The sequence below is a fragment of the Ischnura elegans genome, chromosome 1 (assembly GCF_921293095.1).
Source record: "Ischnura elegans chromosome 1, ioIscEleg1.1, whole genome shotgun sequence".
Lineage (NCBI taxonomy): Eukaryota > Metazoa > Arthropoda > Insecta > Odonata > Coenagrionidae > Ischnura > Ischnura elegans.
Window position 1 is genome coordinate 150,793,028 of NC_060246.1, and position 19,438 is coordinate 150,812,465.

Below are 19,438 nucleotides of genomic sequence, written 5' to 3' on the forward strand. Positions count from 1 at the left end.
ATCGCTCTCTCGTGATCACTTTTCGCGACGAAAGAAAATGATCGTGTGATTCAGGCTTTAGATCTGCCACTGCTCTAGCGTATGGGGCCAAAATAAAGTAACCGAGGCAAATGTGAATGTTTTTACGCCGTGTATTTTCGTTGGGTTTTGCGGTGGGTGGCGGTCGTGAGGCAGGGGCAGCACTTTCGAATGAGAGGGAATGAGGAGAGACGAGGAGGAATGCGCGAGTGGACGGTAGAGGCTAGGGATATGGGATACGCATGCGCTCATATCTATACGCACACACATATGCGCCCTATTCGGTCGACTATTTGCAATGCAAAGCAGCCACGTTTATGTCCGCACTAAGGCAGAGGGTTGGGAATACAGATTTCATCGACAGAATGAAGCCACAAAATTCGCTCGAAATTTTAATCCCCTCCATAATCTCCGGTCGAAGCCAAAATTTGGTGAGCGGCCCCAGCTCTGTTAAAATTTCCCGGAATCGGAGCGCAAACTAATTTTCGGTGTGAGCGAGTTTCTTTGACTTCAGACTTCAAAGGGTACCCAATGGATGAAAATATTTCCTCCCTTACAATGACCATTCAAATTACTGGAGGCAAATTCGGCCCCCTGAAAGTAATTTGGGAATCAACTTATCTGAAGTCCTCTCGTTCCTGATGAAACATAAAATGATGGTTCAGGTGTAGTAATATGAGCCTTTGTCCTCAACAGCTGTACGTAAAAAAGTATTTTGTATAAAGTGATAGGCGAAATATCTCAATTTTCGTCTTTTAAACAGTTCCTTTTTAAACAGTTCATAAGTTAATTACTCAGTGCATTAAGTCGTAAAAAGGAGGATCTAATCCATGTAGTATATTTTCGATTTAGGGAATTCAGCAATCAGAAATAGCAAGCACTTTTTGATAGATGGCTGAAAATATCGCGAAATGGGAGATATTCTGTAACATAGCGGCAATAATAAGGACAAACGGGTCGGATATGGCATAAATAATAGGCCTTGGTGTAGGCGGAGTGAATTCCTGGCCTGGGAATTTAAAGTTCGCGGGTTCGAGTCCAGCATTGGTAGGTTTTCTATTCAGAGCATGGGTGAGGTTGATTTTTAATACCCATTCATAATTCCCACAGTAAAATTCCCAAACGTGATGGTGTTCGGAGGAAGGATATAATTAAATAAATAAATGAATAGATATGGATGGAAATTGATAGAATAATGAATAAGTGGAAATTATATGCACACTTGACCATGCGGCGCGCGCAGCTTAACGTGGAGCACACCACTATTTTAGACAAGTAGCCAATATTGTTGTAAATTTTCCCGTATAAACTTCACACATAATGCACCTCTTCTCAGACTACACCGAACATGTACTTTAACGGAACCATCTGTTGACATTAATCATGACTAAGCCCCTATCTTTGAGAAAAACCACTTGAAAAAATTGTTGTCATTTCAGCATGCAGATTCCATCCCTGTTATTTAAATATTTTGAGCGTGTTTCTAATTCCATTATTTGTTTATATTTTCAATTAATACCTATAGTTCTGCTTCGCTTTTTTTACGTTTCGTATATGTTTTTTTGCTACACAAAATTGTAAGCTTTACTAATGCTTTACGTGATGGATGTTGGTAACTTTATAAAACTGCATAACCATTTCTTGCTTTTTTGTCCTATCTCCGTAATCTTAGGCTTAAATATTGTTCGTTTTATCTGAAAAAATCCCTCCTGTGCAATAAATTTACTAAATAGGAGATGTATTTTATAATGCTTTACTATGTATCGACATATTTTCTAAAATGGGTAAACAATCGCGATAAACATTATTATTTTTATAATTATTATCACCTTCTTCATTAAATTGTTTTCAGTTTTGATTGAGATTATTTTACTGTAAAGAGAACGGGTTCTCGCAAACGTTACCCTTTACTGCCCTGTTGAGTTTTGACATTATCTCGTGATATGGCAAGTTGAATCCTTTTTGGCCTTTTGTAATTTGATGCAAGAATTTGGATTGAGGTTTAGTGTTGTAATACTGTTTTCCATTTGTTTCAGGAGGATTCCAGTAGCAGAGATGAAATATACACGACTAAAACCGCCAAGAGTATCTACCAAGAGTCCGGCTCACGATAGCTCTTATCAAGCGTTTTATTTATCACTGCAGTCATTGATTTACAAGATGATTTGTTTCATTGTTTGCGTGTCAACGATATCGCTGAGTACCAAGAGCCTCCGGCTCACAATATAGTTATTTTCAAGCGATTTATTTATCACAACGGTCATATCTTTATGCGATGATTTGTTCAACAGATTCAGGCTTCAATTGGTGGAAGTTAGACATATTTAAATAAATAAAAGATCGTAGCACTTTTCCATAAGCTTTTTTAATGCGTACAACGCCTTTCGGCTCACTGAGCCACTGAGTCTTGTACCAGATGATGGCTCAGTTAGCCGAAACGCGTTCTACGCATTAAAAAATCTTGCGGAAAAGTGCTACGATCTTTTATTTATTTAAAGATGATTTGTATTATTTGTTTGCGATTCTACGATGAAATGAAGTCGGGAGCGGTCACCGACATTTTTAGTTTTAATTATTATTACTTACTATTTTTTTATTGCTGTGACACACGCCGTTCTGTTCGTCAAGCTGATACGTGCAGTCACCGAGGTTAATTGGAATTATCAACCCATGCATGTCCTATTACACTGCGGACAATGTGAGATCACTAGAAATACGAATGCGCCTCGAGCTGATGCATTGACGCAGATGTCGCGTTGGCGTCTGCCCCCCCCACTCAGTGTGTAGGTGGTCATGACGAAGCCGAGCACAATGTGTCACGAACATTTACACTGCCCACGCAAATGTCCACGCAAGTACCGTATACAACAGCCCCTGTCCTTTCGCAACATCCCAGAGGAGACAGGCGGCGTGTGCCGGGACCGTAAATTTCCTTCCATTCTCGGGATTCACTGGCCGGAAGTTGCCCGGCTCTCTGGGAAACAGTACTCCACCCACCGCATGCATATACGAACAATGTCTGCTTAACTTTCGCTGTACAGCCCCTCTGCAATCAACAGCGGAATGCATACCTTCACGCTTTTAAAAGCGATCCTGAGAGTTTCACCTGTTTTTTCGTGAGACATTAGTTGAATTCGTTGATATTCTAAACCAATACTTAAGGTATTTCAAGCGACGGCAACAGCAGTTCATACCCCATTCGTCAAAAGCTGTGAGTACAACGATTTTGCGTCGCTGATAACGAGAAAAGTAGGATCAAGTTCAAAAAACTAAAACTTTTTATGTTTTTTTACTTCACTTGAATACACAGTAAAAACATTTCGGTGAGCTTTGCTGTCCTCATTTCACGGTTTACACGCAAAAAAGTAAAACTGGTCATGTCGTAAAGCAATGAACGCAGTGATAAATAATACGCTTTAAAATAACTATCGTGAACCGCGCACCCTTTGTGCAGGATTACTAGTGGACATTTTTCATAACTAATTGTAAGTCCTGATGGTTAAACCACCGTCTTTGGGGTAAAAACTTCATCCTGAGGATGATGGCCGCCCTCAAGATGGCTGGGCCAAGAGCAGTGGCTGCGGCTTTAGCTTTCGCTGTGGAGCTAAAGATGTGATGGTTCCAAATAAGTTTTTTATCCAGAACAACGCCAAGGAATTTTGTTTGTTCTCTTCGTTTAAGTTCAGTGCTCTCGTAGAATATTGGAGTACCGACGCCTGCTTTTGGTCTGCGGCTGACGGCGACGTACACACTTTTTTTTGGGTTTGCGGTGAGTTCCCATGTGTCTGCCCAATCTTTATACGTATCAATTGGTCGCTGTAGGAGTTCAGCCGTTATAGGGTTGGCACAATGGGCGATGAATGTGGTATCGTCGGCATAGAGGAAGGCTTTAGTGCCGGGAATAAAGGAAGGTCGTTGATGTACAGGTTATCCACCATTAATGTCATACAATTGCGAGAACGAGCCACGTCTAGGTCTCACGAATTTTCCATTACTCGAGGATATTCGGGTATGAGTTAGGGCGGGCAGTTTTTTCAGCCTTCAGATGACATAAAGATGCCTCTAAATACAGAGTTTAATATCATTCTGATTTGTAAAGGACACAAAAAGATACCTGAGAGTTACCTACTTAAGGGTACGCGGTGATATTTTTCCAATACAATGCAATTCTCAAAGGGAGCTTGGGCTGCGAGCATATAAAGACTCCTTTGATAGCACCAGAAGCAGTGTTTGAGCATCGAAATAAATTATATTCCAATAGACTGGAATGTACGGAAAATAAATCCATGATCTCCTAGATTTCAGACCCCTCGTTTGAGACCAATTCCTATCATCCGAGTGAGATGAGAAAAACGAGGACATGGTATATCTAAACATGTATAACATCGCTGATGACATAATACCCGCATGGAGCTGAGCACATTGAGGCTAATTAGACATCATCGATTGAAGTCTAATGAGACAATGATTGATTTGGAGCTCAATTATCGAAATTAAATGATGCAGGGAATTGGGAGAGTGAATCTTGGGCGAAGCACTACAAAAGGCATTCTGAACGATGAAACTGTCGTAATATCCGAATTGATTCAGCATTTCCTTGTTGGCCGTAGAATACAATGAATAATGACTGATGGGGAGATAGCACACTGATAAACCATAGAGGTCGATGAAAAATATCCCTTATGAAAGGGGGATAAGATAAATATGTAAAATGGCCATGCCAAAAATTAAATCATAAGCATTTCTTTTTAAAGATATTATAATCAATGGCTAATTAATGCAATTAATTACTTGTACTTATGAGTAACAAAACAATGGATGATTTAAGTAACCTTGTGGAACTACAGTAACAAAAAGAAAATATAAATCGAGTTCAGTACGGTTGATAGACGTTCAATGATATAGTTAGTTCAATGATGATAGACGTGACGCAATTCTACATGTATAAACTACTCCGCAAGCCCCTTCGGTTGCCGTGGGGAGGAAGGACGGGAGCATCGAGAGCTATCATCTTTGCTACTATCCCAGTGTACAATTTAGATAATGATCTCTTTTCCTCAAAAATGCAAACTTATCCTCCGACCAGACGCTGCTCATATAAACAAGCGATTGAGATTTTTTTATTTTTCTTCATAGTGCCGTCCCTCTGTTTGAGTATAATTGCAGGTACTGAAGTTAAAACATTTTTTCAAAACTATTTTTAAGCGTAAAAATTGAAACATTGATGTTAAGAGGTCAGATATAAATTAATACTATTTGGTTTCCGAGGATCAGGTCTTTCAATGGAGACTTTATCCCCCTCAGAGGAGTTGAAATCGATCAAGTGGATAAAAATTACACAGCATGTGATTGAAACAAATTTAAAAAAATTAAATTTCGCCTGAATTTGCTACAATTGCAAATGAACTGCGAGACATGAGAACCACATCCCAGGCTTTCAAATCCCTGCGACCCCTTTTCAAAGAGCACGCCCTCGAAAGAGAGGGAGAGAGGTCGACTTGAGCAACCGACTCAACTGGAAATAGAGAACAGCGGAATTTGATGGAAGAGCGGACGAGGCGAGTAGTTGCTGCATGAACTGGGACGGAATATACGGCACGCATGCACGCGCGCCGCGTGTGCTTATTAGAATGGACGTGCGCGATCCCCGGTCATTGCCGCATGCCGCTGGACGGCGGCTGGAGGCCCCTCAACGAATCCGCTCAAGACCAGCTTTGCTTGCTTCGCACTGGATTCTCCGAAATTCTGCGAGAGCAGTAAGGTGACGGTTCAAACAACATGAGACAACGCCTAACTTTTTCTTCGCAAAATAGTTTCAAGCGTACAAAAAGCTTTTCATGCTAGGAATAAATACAGAAAAAGCAATATTAATGGATTTTGGGCCTTCTCCGCGTCAAAACTTTAAATGGTCAACGTTTCCTTTCCTATACCGGAGACCTCATTAGGGCAAATGACCGTGTCGCCTTCATTGAGTATCAATTTATAGGTGGCGGGTGCTGGCAGATAACTTTCTAGACGTTTTTATTTCCAGAAATTACTCGAAGCCAAGTTTCGCTAATCTTCTGTCCGTTGTCTCTATTTAAGTTGTTCCTATGCTTTTTAATTCACAAGGCCTCCGGGAAAATGCTCGTTTTGAATAATTTTTCTTTAACACAGAGACAACTTTAATAGGAACAACGGACTTATGATTAGCGAACTTGGCTTCCAGTAACTTTAGATAGAATGACGCCCAGAAAATTCTCTGCCAGCAACCACCACCAATAAATTGATGCTCAATGAAGGCGACACACTCATTCGCCTAGATGAGGTCACCAGAATTTGAGAGGAAACGTTGGCCATTCAAAGTCGTTATGCGAGTAACCTAAAAAAAATCTCCATTAATATTGACGAACATGGACCACGAAATTTTTAATTATCTGACAGGAAAAAAACACTTCCAAACTGTTATATACACCAAGGAAGAAGTTCGCTATTAAAAAATATTTGGCCTGATCAGGATTCGAACCTGGACCTCCTGATTGCCAGTCAGGGTTCGAATCCAAGCTAAGCAAAATATTTTTTCATGGCCAACTTCATCTTTGGTGTATATAAATTTGCAGCGGTGCGCGTGATTGCGCGCGAAGTGACTTGCTTCATGCAGTGTCCTCCAAACGCCTGTGCCCACTATCTAACGATTTGATCGTTGGATCATTCTTCCTCATAGAACAATTCTCCAAAGTCGTTAGAACATTAATAGCTTTGCTTGCTTTCGCTTTTTAGTAGGGCCCTCTTCGCTTCTATAGCCTTGAGGTGTTTTCCCCTGTCCCGTTCCTTCCGCTCCTATCCTTTCTTAGAGGCGTCGTCGGGCTGCTATCGCGGCAGCGCCTCATTCCTTTTCCCTTCCTCTCCAGCCCCTCCCCGGGTGATCGGGCGTATAAGCCACGGGCTTGGTTCCCGGCCCCGGTGCGTTGTATCTTCGAAGGGTTCGCCCTGAACCCTCATACTCTCTGCCTGTGCCCACTCAGCCATCCTTTTCCACGGCATTTTTTAGCTAAATTTCAGGGATAAATTTCATTATATCAAATTAAGAGCTCACCACGCTTATTGGGATACTGTACATTTCTATCAGTTCAATAAATGTCCAAATTTCTCGGAGAGAAATCAGCATATATTTTACAACCTCATGGAATATTTTAGAGGAAAAAGGTTGAAATTTATCCTAAAAAGTTTAAGCTATCAATGGTTCATATTCCAATAATTAGGAAATATTAATGCACGTTAATTCCACGATAACAGCACAGCTGTCACTTAACTATATTGGAATAAAGTCCCCACAATTACAAGGTCTGATCCTCGGAACTACATATTTATAATCGTTATCTGACAAATTTTTAAATAAATTTTATAATTTTTTGCATTTTTTAAAAGTAAAAAAATGGTTGAATTTTAATGTAATCATTAATTTATACTCAGCACGGCTAATAGGGGAACGGATAAAATAAAGATAAAATCGTCTTCGTCGAATGCCTATGTACAGCACTCGTCGGAGGATCCGTTAATCAATGTTGAGAAAGAGATCATTATCAAAATAATAGGCAGGAGTGGTAGGAGTCGGTTAAAAATGGATTACACAGGGAATGGAGGGAAGATTGGTAACATTGACAGCCTCAGTATCAGGCTATTCCCAGTCTTCGAAACCGTGCCAACGGGGCCACGGCCTCATGTCCCAACAACTGTATGAAGGACAGTAGCAGCAGTGCCCTCAATCTAACATCCGATATCAGGATCCAAGATTGAAACCTCTACTACTCCTCAAATATCCTAGGAAGACTATCGATATTCCTGCACTGAGAGAACACGTTTGGATGGTACACCCTAAACCCTTTTGGGCGGGGAGGTTTGGATGCGCCATCAAGAATCATGCGACGTCATAACTAACTCTTTGGATGTAAGAACCAAAGGCAAAGAATGTCACACCAAACACGTCCAGTCAACGTCCTTTGGATGGGAGAACCAAAGTTATGGTTAGTGCACTCTACCGGTTTAGGTGCGAAATCTAAATCTATTGTTACGCGCTCTGGTGGCAATCTCATGAAGCTCTCTAGCACCCGCAGTTCTGTGTTCAGCCGTGGAAGCCGTAGACACGTGTGGACTTGATGTGGGCAAAACGGGCGAACTCTGCTGTCGCTTGTGCTTCGTTGCTCTTGCTGCTCGAGATTATGGACGAGGGGACGGCGAATTTCTTATCGAAGGCTGGACTTGGAGCCTAAATCCATGTGTTCGCTGGTAAGTTGCGAGTTGTTGTTTATTCTCACGGCCATTTTGTGTTTATTCTCACCGCCATATTGCATTAATTCTCATGCCCGCACTATCACCCTTTGCTTATGAGTTCTTCAGATTCCCATTGTTATCTCTATGTGCTTATTAAAACAAAGTTCAAGCTCTCAGATCATATTTTGTTGGAAGTGCTGCTGTGCTTATTAACATTGACCTTTATTTATTGAGGTTAAATTGTCTCACGTTTCTTGTATTTCCCGATGATATTTATAATATGTTGTGATTGTATTTTAATAATATTTTATGCTATTGGCATAGATTTGATAATGATATTAATTCACTGTGTTTTGTGCACTTTTTATGATATTATAACGGTGGATTCATCGAGAGCCTTGCGGAGTAATCATCGAGAGCGTTGGCACGGAGGTTATTGACGAGGAAAGGAGAATAAACAAGAAGAGATTGAGAAAAATTGTGTGTTTGGAGTGAATTTTATGTAACTGTGTGTTTATATATTGGAAATAAATGTTCTTTCTAGTGTTCTACAAATGGGGATATTTATTTTTCCACCCACGCACATTATAATATGTTGAATTATGTGATAAAAGATAAGTATTATGACCTCTACAGAGCTAGGTTTTCTCATTTTTTAGTTGCACTGTCCTAGTTGCCAATTTAGAAATGGGTTGAAAAAGAACACTATTAAGGTGTAGTGGGGCTGAATAGGAAGGAGGAAGGGGTAGGCACGCAATCCTTTGGGAAGGTGGTCTAAACTTTTCATTCGGCATCCAAACATTGTTCTGATGAGTTACCCAACGCTTTGGTTCTCACACCCAAAGTACTCGTCCATCTTCTTTGGATGTAGCAACCAAAGGAGTAGTTGGAACATCCAACTCCTCATCATCCATTCCCTTTGGGTGACACAACCAAATGTATGGACAAGTCCTTTCCCTCACCTCAGCTTTGGGTGTGACACCCAAACCTACGATTCTCATATCCAAAGTGTTTTTTCAGTGTGTGATTGAATAAAGTACTATTTGAAGGACAAATCAAAAATGAGCACGGCCCGGCAATCAGCACCTTTTAATAGATAATCGTTTTTTTCCCAGAAGAGATTCATTTTTGCCATGTGAGGATAGAACGGCGGAGGAATTGTGAATCTGTTCAAGGTTCTTAGACGGTAAGGTTGCCTCATTCGTAACTGCGCATGCGCCAGCAGAAGTCCCGTTACGTCACGGTAGACCCAACTTCCAGCGCCATTTCAAATTCTAGCCTTTCCGCGGGCCTAACTGCTTACCGCAGCGAGTTCTTGAATTTACCCTCTATCGAACACTATAAGCCGAATTTTAAATTGAAGGCCGATTTATGAAAATAATGATGATAAGATTTAAAAAAAGATAAATTCGTGTATTCAGACGCCATAATTTCCTGATGAAGTGATGAAATGGGAAGGTGTGCGAGTTAATTCCGTGTCCACACTTCCTTCCTGTAACTCTCAAAACACTGTTTTCCTTGCTACTTCCGCAATATAATTTAAACTTAGATTAATATGGCTGGGAGGAAAATACGCAAAAACCGAATTAGTTGCTTCAAAAAATTACAGTTCTGCAACTTTTTAAATAGAAATTATGCTCGTTTTCATTCTTCGCCGGGCTTTGAAAATACAGACTGTCCCAAGGGTCGTGTGTCATTTTTGACCTGTAAATTTAGTAACTTTGCATGGAGCAATGTTCATTAAAATTAGCATATGTACTTATGGGAAAAGGTCCTAAGTTTTGTTGAGTGTAAAAAATTTTTTACAATTTTGATCTTTTGACCTCACAATGTGGGTCCAAACCAAAATTTGCCTTAATTTCAATGTTTAAAAAATCGAGATAGAAAAAAGTCTGAATTTCATTGACCAAGATGACTATTCTTAGGTTTTCGGACACGAGAAACCCGAAAATAATACTTTTATTCACGAAAATTCAACTGTTGACCCAGTAAGGTCACCGTCAAGGTCATAAAGGTGGCAAAAAGAATAGTATACCAACAAAGGTGTCGATCCATGGGTTTTAGGGTGCCCAAGTCATTGGTAAAGTCCAAAAACCCTTATTATTCACTAATTGACCTCCGAGGGTCACAATGGGGGTCAAAGGTCATAGAGTTAAACGTCGGGCCATCATGACAACCAACGTGTCAAACCATGGGTTTTGAAGGGTGCCAAAGTCGGTTAGGCAGTTCATAGATCCGTAGTGTGGATTTTTTGACCTCTGAGGGTCAGAATGGGGGTCAAAGGTCATCGGGTTAAACGTCCGGAAATCATGATAACCAGCGTGTCAAACCATAGGTTTTGAAGGGTGCAAAAGTCGGTTAAGCAGTTCATAGATCCGTAGTGTTGATTTTTAGACCTCCGAGGGTCACAATGGGGGTCAAAGGTCATAGGGTTAAACCTCGGGCAATCATGACAACCAACGTGTCAAATGATAGGTTTTGGAGGGTGCCAAAGTCGGTTAGGCAGTTCATAGATCCGTATTGTTGATTTTTGACCTCCGAAATTCGTAATGGGGTCAAAGGTCATAGAGTTAAACCATAGAGTAAGAAAGTATGCAACGCGCTTACCATCCCTTCCTTCCGAAATTTTTCCATTTCCTCGCAGTCTTTTCCAACAGCCCCCCCGTGCTCTCTTACTTTAACGCCGCAGTTGATTATTTATTTCTCTAAATATTCTTTTGATTTGTCGCCCAAAGTGTAAGACAAAACTCCGTTTAAAAAGATATTGGCTATGTCCAAAACCTTAAGGTAAAAAATAAAAGCAATGGATGAATCCAGCTTTTATTTTGATTGTATCAAGCAATGTGATAAAAATTTGACGATTTAAGAGAAATATCATAAAACGACAACATTAATAGGATAATAAACTGAAATGTGAACATGGAGTTTTCATTGTGCTAGTCAACCATCCAATTGCAGATATGGTTTCGATTGCCATGCTCTTCTTCTTTTGAAGCTCCTGCAACATTACACTTTCTAGGTCTTCCAGTTTAGAATTTTTAAATTCGTTATAACGCACACCTGGAATTTTCTAGTACACGCTGCGCGGACAATAGTGCGCGGACACAGAGTCGGGAAAAAGGATGTCTAGGGAAATAAATAATCAACAACGGCTCGAAACTAAGAGGGCGGGGGAGGCTTGTCGGAAAAGACAGTGGATATGTGTACTACTAGCACTCACTTGGTCACCCTTCTAAACCTTTGGCTGGGGACATTAGTTTTCCTATTACTTCAAAACATACCTCTATGACCTTTGACCCCCATTATGACCCTCGGTGGTAAAAAAAATCGACAATATGGATCTACGAACAGCAAAACTGACTTGGGCACACTTTAAAACCCATGGTTCCACACTTTTGCTGTCATATTGGCCCGAGGTTTAACTCTATGACCTTTGACCCCCATTGTGACCCTCAACAGCAAAAGTCTATGAGCGGATCTATGAACTGCCTAACCGACTTTGGCACCCTCCAAAACCTATCGTTTGACACGTTGGTTGTCATGATTGCCCGAGGTTTAACCCTATGACCTTTGACCCCATTATGAATTTCGGAGGTCAAAAATCAACAATACGGATCTATGAACTGCCTAACCGACTTTGGCACCCTCCAAAACCCATGGTTTGACACGTTGGTTGTCATGATGGCCCGACGTTTAACTCTATGACCTTTGACCCCCATTGTGACCCTCGGAGGTCAATTAGTGAATAATAAGGGTTTTTGGACTTTACCAATGACTTGGGCACCCTAAAACCCATGGATCGACACCTTTGTTGGTATACTATTCTTTTTGCCACCTTTATGACCTTGACGGTGACCTTACTGGGTCAACAGTTGAATTTTCGTGAATAAAAGTATTATTTTCGGGTTTCTCGTGTCCGAAAACCTAAGAATAGTCATCTTGGTCAATGAAATTCAGACTTTTTTCTATCTCGATTTTTTAAACATTGAAATTAAGGCAAATTTTGGTTTGGACCCACATTGTGAGGTCAAAAGATCAAAATTGTAAAAAATTTTTTACACTCAACAAAACTTAGGACCTTTTCCCATAAGTACATATGCTAATTTTAATGAACATTGCTCCATGCAAAGTTACTAAATTTACAGGTCAAAAATGACACACGACCCTTGGGACAGTCTGTATTTTCAAAGCCCGGCGAAGAATGAAAACGAGCATAATTTCTATTTAAAAAGTTGCAGAACTGTAATTTTTTGAAGCAACTAATTCGGTTTTTGCGTATTTTCCTCCCAGCCATATTAATCTAAGTTTAAATTATATTGCGGAAGTAGCAAGGAAAACAGTGTTTTGAGAGTTACAGGAAGGAAGTGTGGACACGGAATTAACTCGCACACCTTCCCATTTCATCACTTCATCAGGAAATTATGGCGTCTGAATACACGAATTTATCTTTTTTTAAATCTTATCATCATTATTTTCATAAATCGGCCTTCAATTTAAAATTCGGCTTATAGTGTTCGATAGAGGGTAAATTCAAGAACTCGCTGCGGTAAGCAGTTAGGCCCGCGGAAAGGCTAGAATTTGAAATGGCGCTGGAAGTTGGGTCTACCGTGACGTCAAGCCAATGGGAGCCCGAGTCGCGAATGAGGCAACCTTTACTTTAAGAGCCTTGGAATCTGTTATATGGACTCTGAAAATAAGAGGACGTGTCATATTCGCTCGACCGTTGTTTTTTCGATCGCATTACTCGTTTAAAATTTATTGTATCATCTCGAAATATTCATGATACGCGTCCTGTTATAGAAACGTAAAGGTGTAGATAAATTCGTTCTATGGTGTTAGGCTCAACCTTAGACCATATAAGTAAGTCTTGTTATATGGTCTTAGGGCTCAACTATGTGGAAGTTAATGTTCGAAAATGAAATTAGTGGAAGTGTAGATAAAGTAACATCTATTTTAATTAATATCGTGGCAGGAATTTTTGGGTTTGACGCCGCGTATATTTATACCATGCGACTGCTTTCCTTCTGTGTGAATGCACTAGTGCAACTGTTGCACAACAAACGCGTCCGGAACCCGAAAAATGCCTCGACGTCGCGAAAATTATGGAAACTTGCCATAATATGCATGCCACAGATACGACGAAAAATGTTCACCAATTTAGAATTTTTTAGAAACCAAAAAGAGAAAAAAATCTCATCAAAGGATTGAGAGAATTTAAGCAAATTTGGGGGGAAATAGGCTATGCTTGTTTTCTCTTCACTTAAAAATTTTTCTGCCCAAATTTCAAGGTATTCAAATAAGAAGTCGTGTTTTTAGTATGCATACAGTGAAATAAATATGAGAGGGTTCACAAGGAAAACTCAGAGGAAACTTATCGCTGCCTTATTAACGCCTAACTAAAGCGACGATCCAAAATCTAAACTGTTTTCCAAAGAAACAGATAATTTATATCAAACCCATAATTTTTATAAAGCAGCTGAATTTCATGGCGGAGTATATTTAATATTTCCAATGTCACAACCTATCAATCATGATGTCGGGGATATGATCTACCGATTGTGATTGCGAGAGGCTGAGTGAAAACGTTAGAACGACCGAGAGAAGGAAAATGCCACTTCCCTGTTGCAGTAATAAGCAAGGAGACACACTTCAGGGTCAGTCTCTTTGCATAAATAGATCGAAATAGAAGGCTATCCAGCAATTACTCCCGTTATTCACATTCCCATTACTTAATACTCATCCAACGGGCGCATTGATCCCCAAGGTACTCTCGCACCGAGTAAGATGTAGCCTGCATGGGCACTTTGCCACAAGTTCATTAGATCCCGGTTAGAAATCAAGGACTTAACCAATAGAGAGGAACCGGTCGGACAGATCAAGGACGAGCAACTGATATAGGTAGAGAAGTGTATTTTCCCATTATTAATTTTCTGGGTTGAGAGAAATGTAGATATACCATCACCAAAGCAATTTTTAAGAAATGAAAGAGATGAATAAAATTCGCTATTCAGAACAGCACTCCCCTTTAGATGAAATATCACTATTGCTTGACCAGCTGCATTTGTAATTTTTTGAAATGTATTCCTTATTTTAACCCTTTAACTATCATCATGAAATTTCTTGTGGAGTATATATACCCGTGTCGATATTTTCTCTTATCACAAAATTTGAAATTTTCAATCTGAGGATTTACGGTGTAAAAATTTCAACATCTATGGTGACAAGGGTCGACTTTACGCCCCTTAAAAGTTTTCAGATATTGATTTGCGTTTTAAACGCATAACAAATCTGGAAAAAAAACTTTCGAGCGAGAGTGAAGATCTTCTTAAGTCACCGTCTTCAGGATCCTGGAAGATCCGCTGTACCATATGATAATTTATAAATGGACCAAAAATTGTTGAATCGAAGATATTTTATGCTATTATCCCTAGGATTTTTTCAGAACCCTGTCGTGAATAATGTTAATGTGCCACTCTACGTAGACATCGTCTTACCGTATTATAGTATTCTACCGATTAAGGTGGCTTTTTATGGAGTACTAAGGAGTAGTATGGGAACCTCTCTTTCCTTCCAGCACTGCCTTCTTCAAATCACTTTAAGGCCTACAACCTTCCAACCTTCTAAAAATCCTATTCTCTTCCTTCTTTCCCCTCGTTTACCTAACATTCTACCTCCTAACACCGTTTTCAACATCCCCTCTCCGCTTAGTACTCGCTCCATCTATACTCTCTGTCTCCCCCGTATCTCATCTAAAAGCTGCCTCTCCTCACCCAGGGTACCTTAAAGAAAAATGAAATCCACATTCCGCTTAACCGTAAAGGCGCCAGAGAATTTTGTTCCATCCACCTAAAAAATTCATTCCGCTCCGTTTGCTCATGCTCCGCATAATTTATAACAATATAGGTGCTTCTTAAACAAAATCTTGCGTGTGAGTTGTGAGTTGCGAGCATCAATTCAACGAAAGAATGAGCTAAAGAAAGCAAAAATACTTCATATCTAATTCGAAATTCCACGAAATTGGAACCTGTGCGCGGAAAACATGGCACATGATGATAGATAGGCATCACCAGGCACTATTACACCTAGCCGGAGCATAAATCATATTAAAGGTGGTGTTCTGCACGTGTTAACTCACAAGGCGTGCTACTTTCCGCGTATCTTTCTACAAATCGTGACTAGCATGACCGTTCGTTCATGAGAAGAAACAGTAATGCAAGCATTCGTTCGAAGGCGTAAAGGTCATCGGAAAAAAATTCATCTCTCCGCTTCGCAGCGTCTCCACCGCGTACGCCGCTAACGTACTGATCAAGAATCCAAAGGCACGCCACAGCGATACGGACCGAAGGCTCGCACGTCCTCACACACACACACACACACACGACCGCTTTATCAAAAGTCTTGACCAAAATATGCAAACCTTTCTCTTTTTCTGTAAACTCGTCTTGATTTACCGGCCAATAAATAATAATAATAATAATAAAAGAAAAAAAAAAAGAATTATGGAAATCAGATAAAGTACACATTATACCTAGAATTATCTCTGTCACGGGAGTAGTGCCTCATTCAATTCTATCAAGGTCTTAAAACTATTGGACTGCCAAAAATTTGTTCATTACAATACAAAAAGCAGCAATTTTAAATACATGTCGGATTGTCAGAAAAATTTTCAACACAGAGTAAAAAGACGAGAGTGCTCGGTGATACCCGAACCTTGCCTAACACCAGCTAAATGCTCTGAATAAAAAATAATAATGATAATAAAACACACACACCTTTGCAGTTTTTACGAAAGAGAAGGAATGGGCATTATGCAAATTAAGACTACGCATCATTGCCACTCGACCGATTTATTTTCGTGATGTATTTTCCATTTTAAAACTAATTCTGTAGACCAGAAAAGTCCAGGAATGTATATGAAGTAGACCCTTCACATAAATTGCCTGTATCTCAAATTTGAAAATTATGCAAACATATTATTCTCGCATGCAAACATTCGCATTTGAGATACAGGCGATGTTGACGAGGATTAGCAATGCACATGTGTTGTAAGATCTAAGGTTTTTCTCAGTGCATGAGATGCAGAAATGATTCATGGGTTTTCCACCGTGTAATTAAATGCATTTCTCCTGACATTTCGGACAACGACTAGTGAATCAGGGAATGTTTCAGTAGATTCCTTGAGGATAAGTCGCTCTCCCAAACGTCGGGAGAAATTCAGCCAATTACGCGGTGGAGAACCTGAGAATATTTTCCGCAATACACCAATGTACTCTGTTTTTTTCGGGCGTGACATCATGGAATTTACTCATCATTTTGAGAGTTAAAAAATGCTTGGTATTTTCACAAATACTTATTTCAAAGCTCCAGTGCGACATAGGTTTCGGAGGTGATCGTCATTATCAGGCACTTTGGCAATAGGGGACATGGAATCAAATTCGAATCTACCTCCCAAAAGTTTCTTTTTCTTCTTGCGGAAGGGCGGGCACACAACTAAACTTAATTTGACAGTAAAAAATAAAAACTTGGAGCTTACGGAGGAGAATTTTCTCTGATTTTCGATATGACGAAGTCCATCATACTATAAAGAGGAGGGGCACAGGAACGACTGGGGAAAAACTAATATTTAAAGAAGAGGGACGAAGGAAAGGGGGAATATGAAATGGGGAAAACAAGTTCATGGAGGCTGGTAGTACTCCAGCGAGCGCAATTGATTCCTGGGGCAGAAAATCCACGGAAGGCCCAACCCTGCGGCAAGAACAAGAATTTTTTCCCCATGCCACCGTAAAAAGCACACATCGGCCTTTTCCATCGGGGATTATTCAAAAATTCAACAAATGAACGTGTACATACAAACAACCTGCCTGCCGCCCGGAAAGGATAACCTACCCAGGCGGGTCTTGAACCCGCACCTCTTTTTTGGCTGGCAAGGACTTTACCCCACCGTCAATCAGGCCTTTTGTTCATAATGTTCGCTTGAGATGACAACGTAAGTTTTAAAATATTTGTACGTCACCAAAAAGGGCAATCACGACCGGAAGAGGGAGAGAGATGAGTCCAATTATACAAAGAATATGATATAGTTCTACCCATGATATCCTACACAGTTGTCTGGTACAAAACAAAATTTTAGGTATATCACGTAGGAGAAAATTAAATCGCCAAGACGTGAGTCAGAGAGATGAACGCCCGTATGTCCACAAGAAGAGGGTTCAGCACCATGGATGGAGCTAGCACACACAAAAAACAAATTTTTTACGAAGCAAAGCGATTGGAAAGAGAAAAATTGAAGATATATGTATACTTTGTCCGTTTACTCTATCAATCCTTGGCCATTACATAAGCAGTGACCTAGAAAGATGGACGATAGATATGGTGGGCTTCTGAATTATTGAGAACGAAATGCTACTTCACAAACAGTCGCACACTTGGGCGTAATCTCAAAATTCAGACCAAAAATAAAAAGAATATGTATTACTAAAATCTGATGCTTTCCCGGCGAATATGTTCAAAAAAAGGCTATTCGGGCTTCCAGCCGGGTGGTCTCCCTCCATTCTGCCGACGTTTCGGAACACGAGTCGGGTTCCATCCTCAGGGCTAATGGTGAGCCCATTCACCATTAGCCCTGAGGATGGAACCCGACTCGTGTTCCGAAACGTCGGCAGAATGGAGGGAGACCACCCGGCTGGAAGCCCGAATAGCCTTTTTTGAATATGTATTACTCTTCAAAAACATTTGTGAGAAATAAATCGATAATTACAAATTAGATGTTCTAAGCATACTTCTGCCCAAATTCAGCCTTAAATATATATTAGATAATTTCTATGTTTTTAGTTTTTGGCACGTTTTCAAGGCCTTCATGATCATCCGTTCCGGCTCATCCGTACTCCTCATATTTTACATGCTCCAATAGAGAAGAACGTCCGAATTGCGCAAATTACCCTTAATCCAACTTTCCCGATCGCGAGCGTTCATACTTCGCATATTTCTGCTAAGCCGACGGGAATAGGTCTCACCTCAGACCTAAATTTGTTTGTTGGCTGTTCGAAGCATGCAATAGAAATAACTGATCAAATCAAAAATCAACTGCTCATGTTCCAGCTCGTTCATTAATCCTATCTCATACACTAGCAGCGTGCTCTAAATAAGATCTCACGAGGGAAAAGTAGTCCTTTTCTCTTACCTAGCATTCGCACTTCCCGAGGATTCTTTTCACGGAAGAAGTAGATGTAGAGTGTCTGACCCCTTTCACCATACACGACTTTCATTTCGCCCTCCATATTTTCTCACTATCACTCTCATTCCTTCGAATAACAGCTCGCCCAACTCTCTTAAGACTTTCTTATCACCTAAAAAAAAAACTACACGAAATTCTGCATGCAATTCCACTGGCATATGACCGACACCTGAACACATAGGCGGATTCAGGAGGGGGGGCACAGAGGCATGCGCCCTCCCTCGCCGCTTGAAAATAGACAAGATTTTTAATACGGTTATCATTTCGTTCGTTTTATTTTGTGCATTACGGGGCCTCAGACATTTAATTTAATATTAATAGCGTTCGTATGAAAATAATGAGAATATTTCGTACATTAATTGTAGTACGCTGTTTTTAATCTCTCAAATATAAGAAGACCGTTGTGCAACCCCCCTCCAGAAAAAATTCTGGATCCACTCGTGCCTGGACAATGTTCAGTGAATATGTCATTGCACCCAGCAAAAATATCCCACGCACAGCCCCTCACATCCACTCGGAACAACCAGCTGACTGATCATTTGCGGAATGCAATCGTACGGATTAGAGGACCTTTTTTCGACCCATATTGACGGTCATAAAAAGAGCCGGATACGGATGCTGTTATCCGTTATGATGATAATGCACGCTGTTCAAAAATCGTAGGGGTAATTGTTTACCTTGCATAGTTTGTAAATTGATTCGTTCATTATTTGAATCAACCATAAGCTAAACTCAAAATTTGCTCTTACCAAATAAATTGAACTCATTTCATATGCCAAGGAAATGAGCATAGACTTTTCACTCGATCCCATTCTGACGAATACCTACGGGAATGGCGACCAAAACGAGGAGTCTCGGGGCGCATCTGGAGTGCAGCACTGAGAATGCACGCACCAATGATTGCCCTTAGAGTCGCATGAGACCGCATCCGCAGCT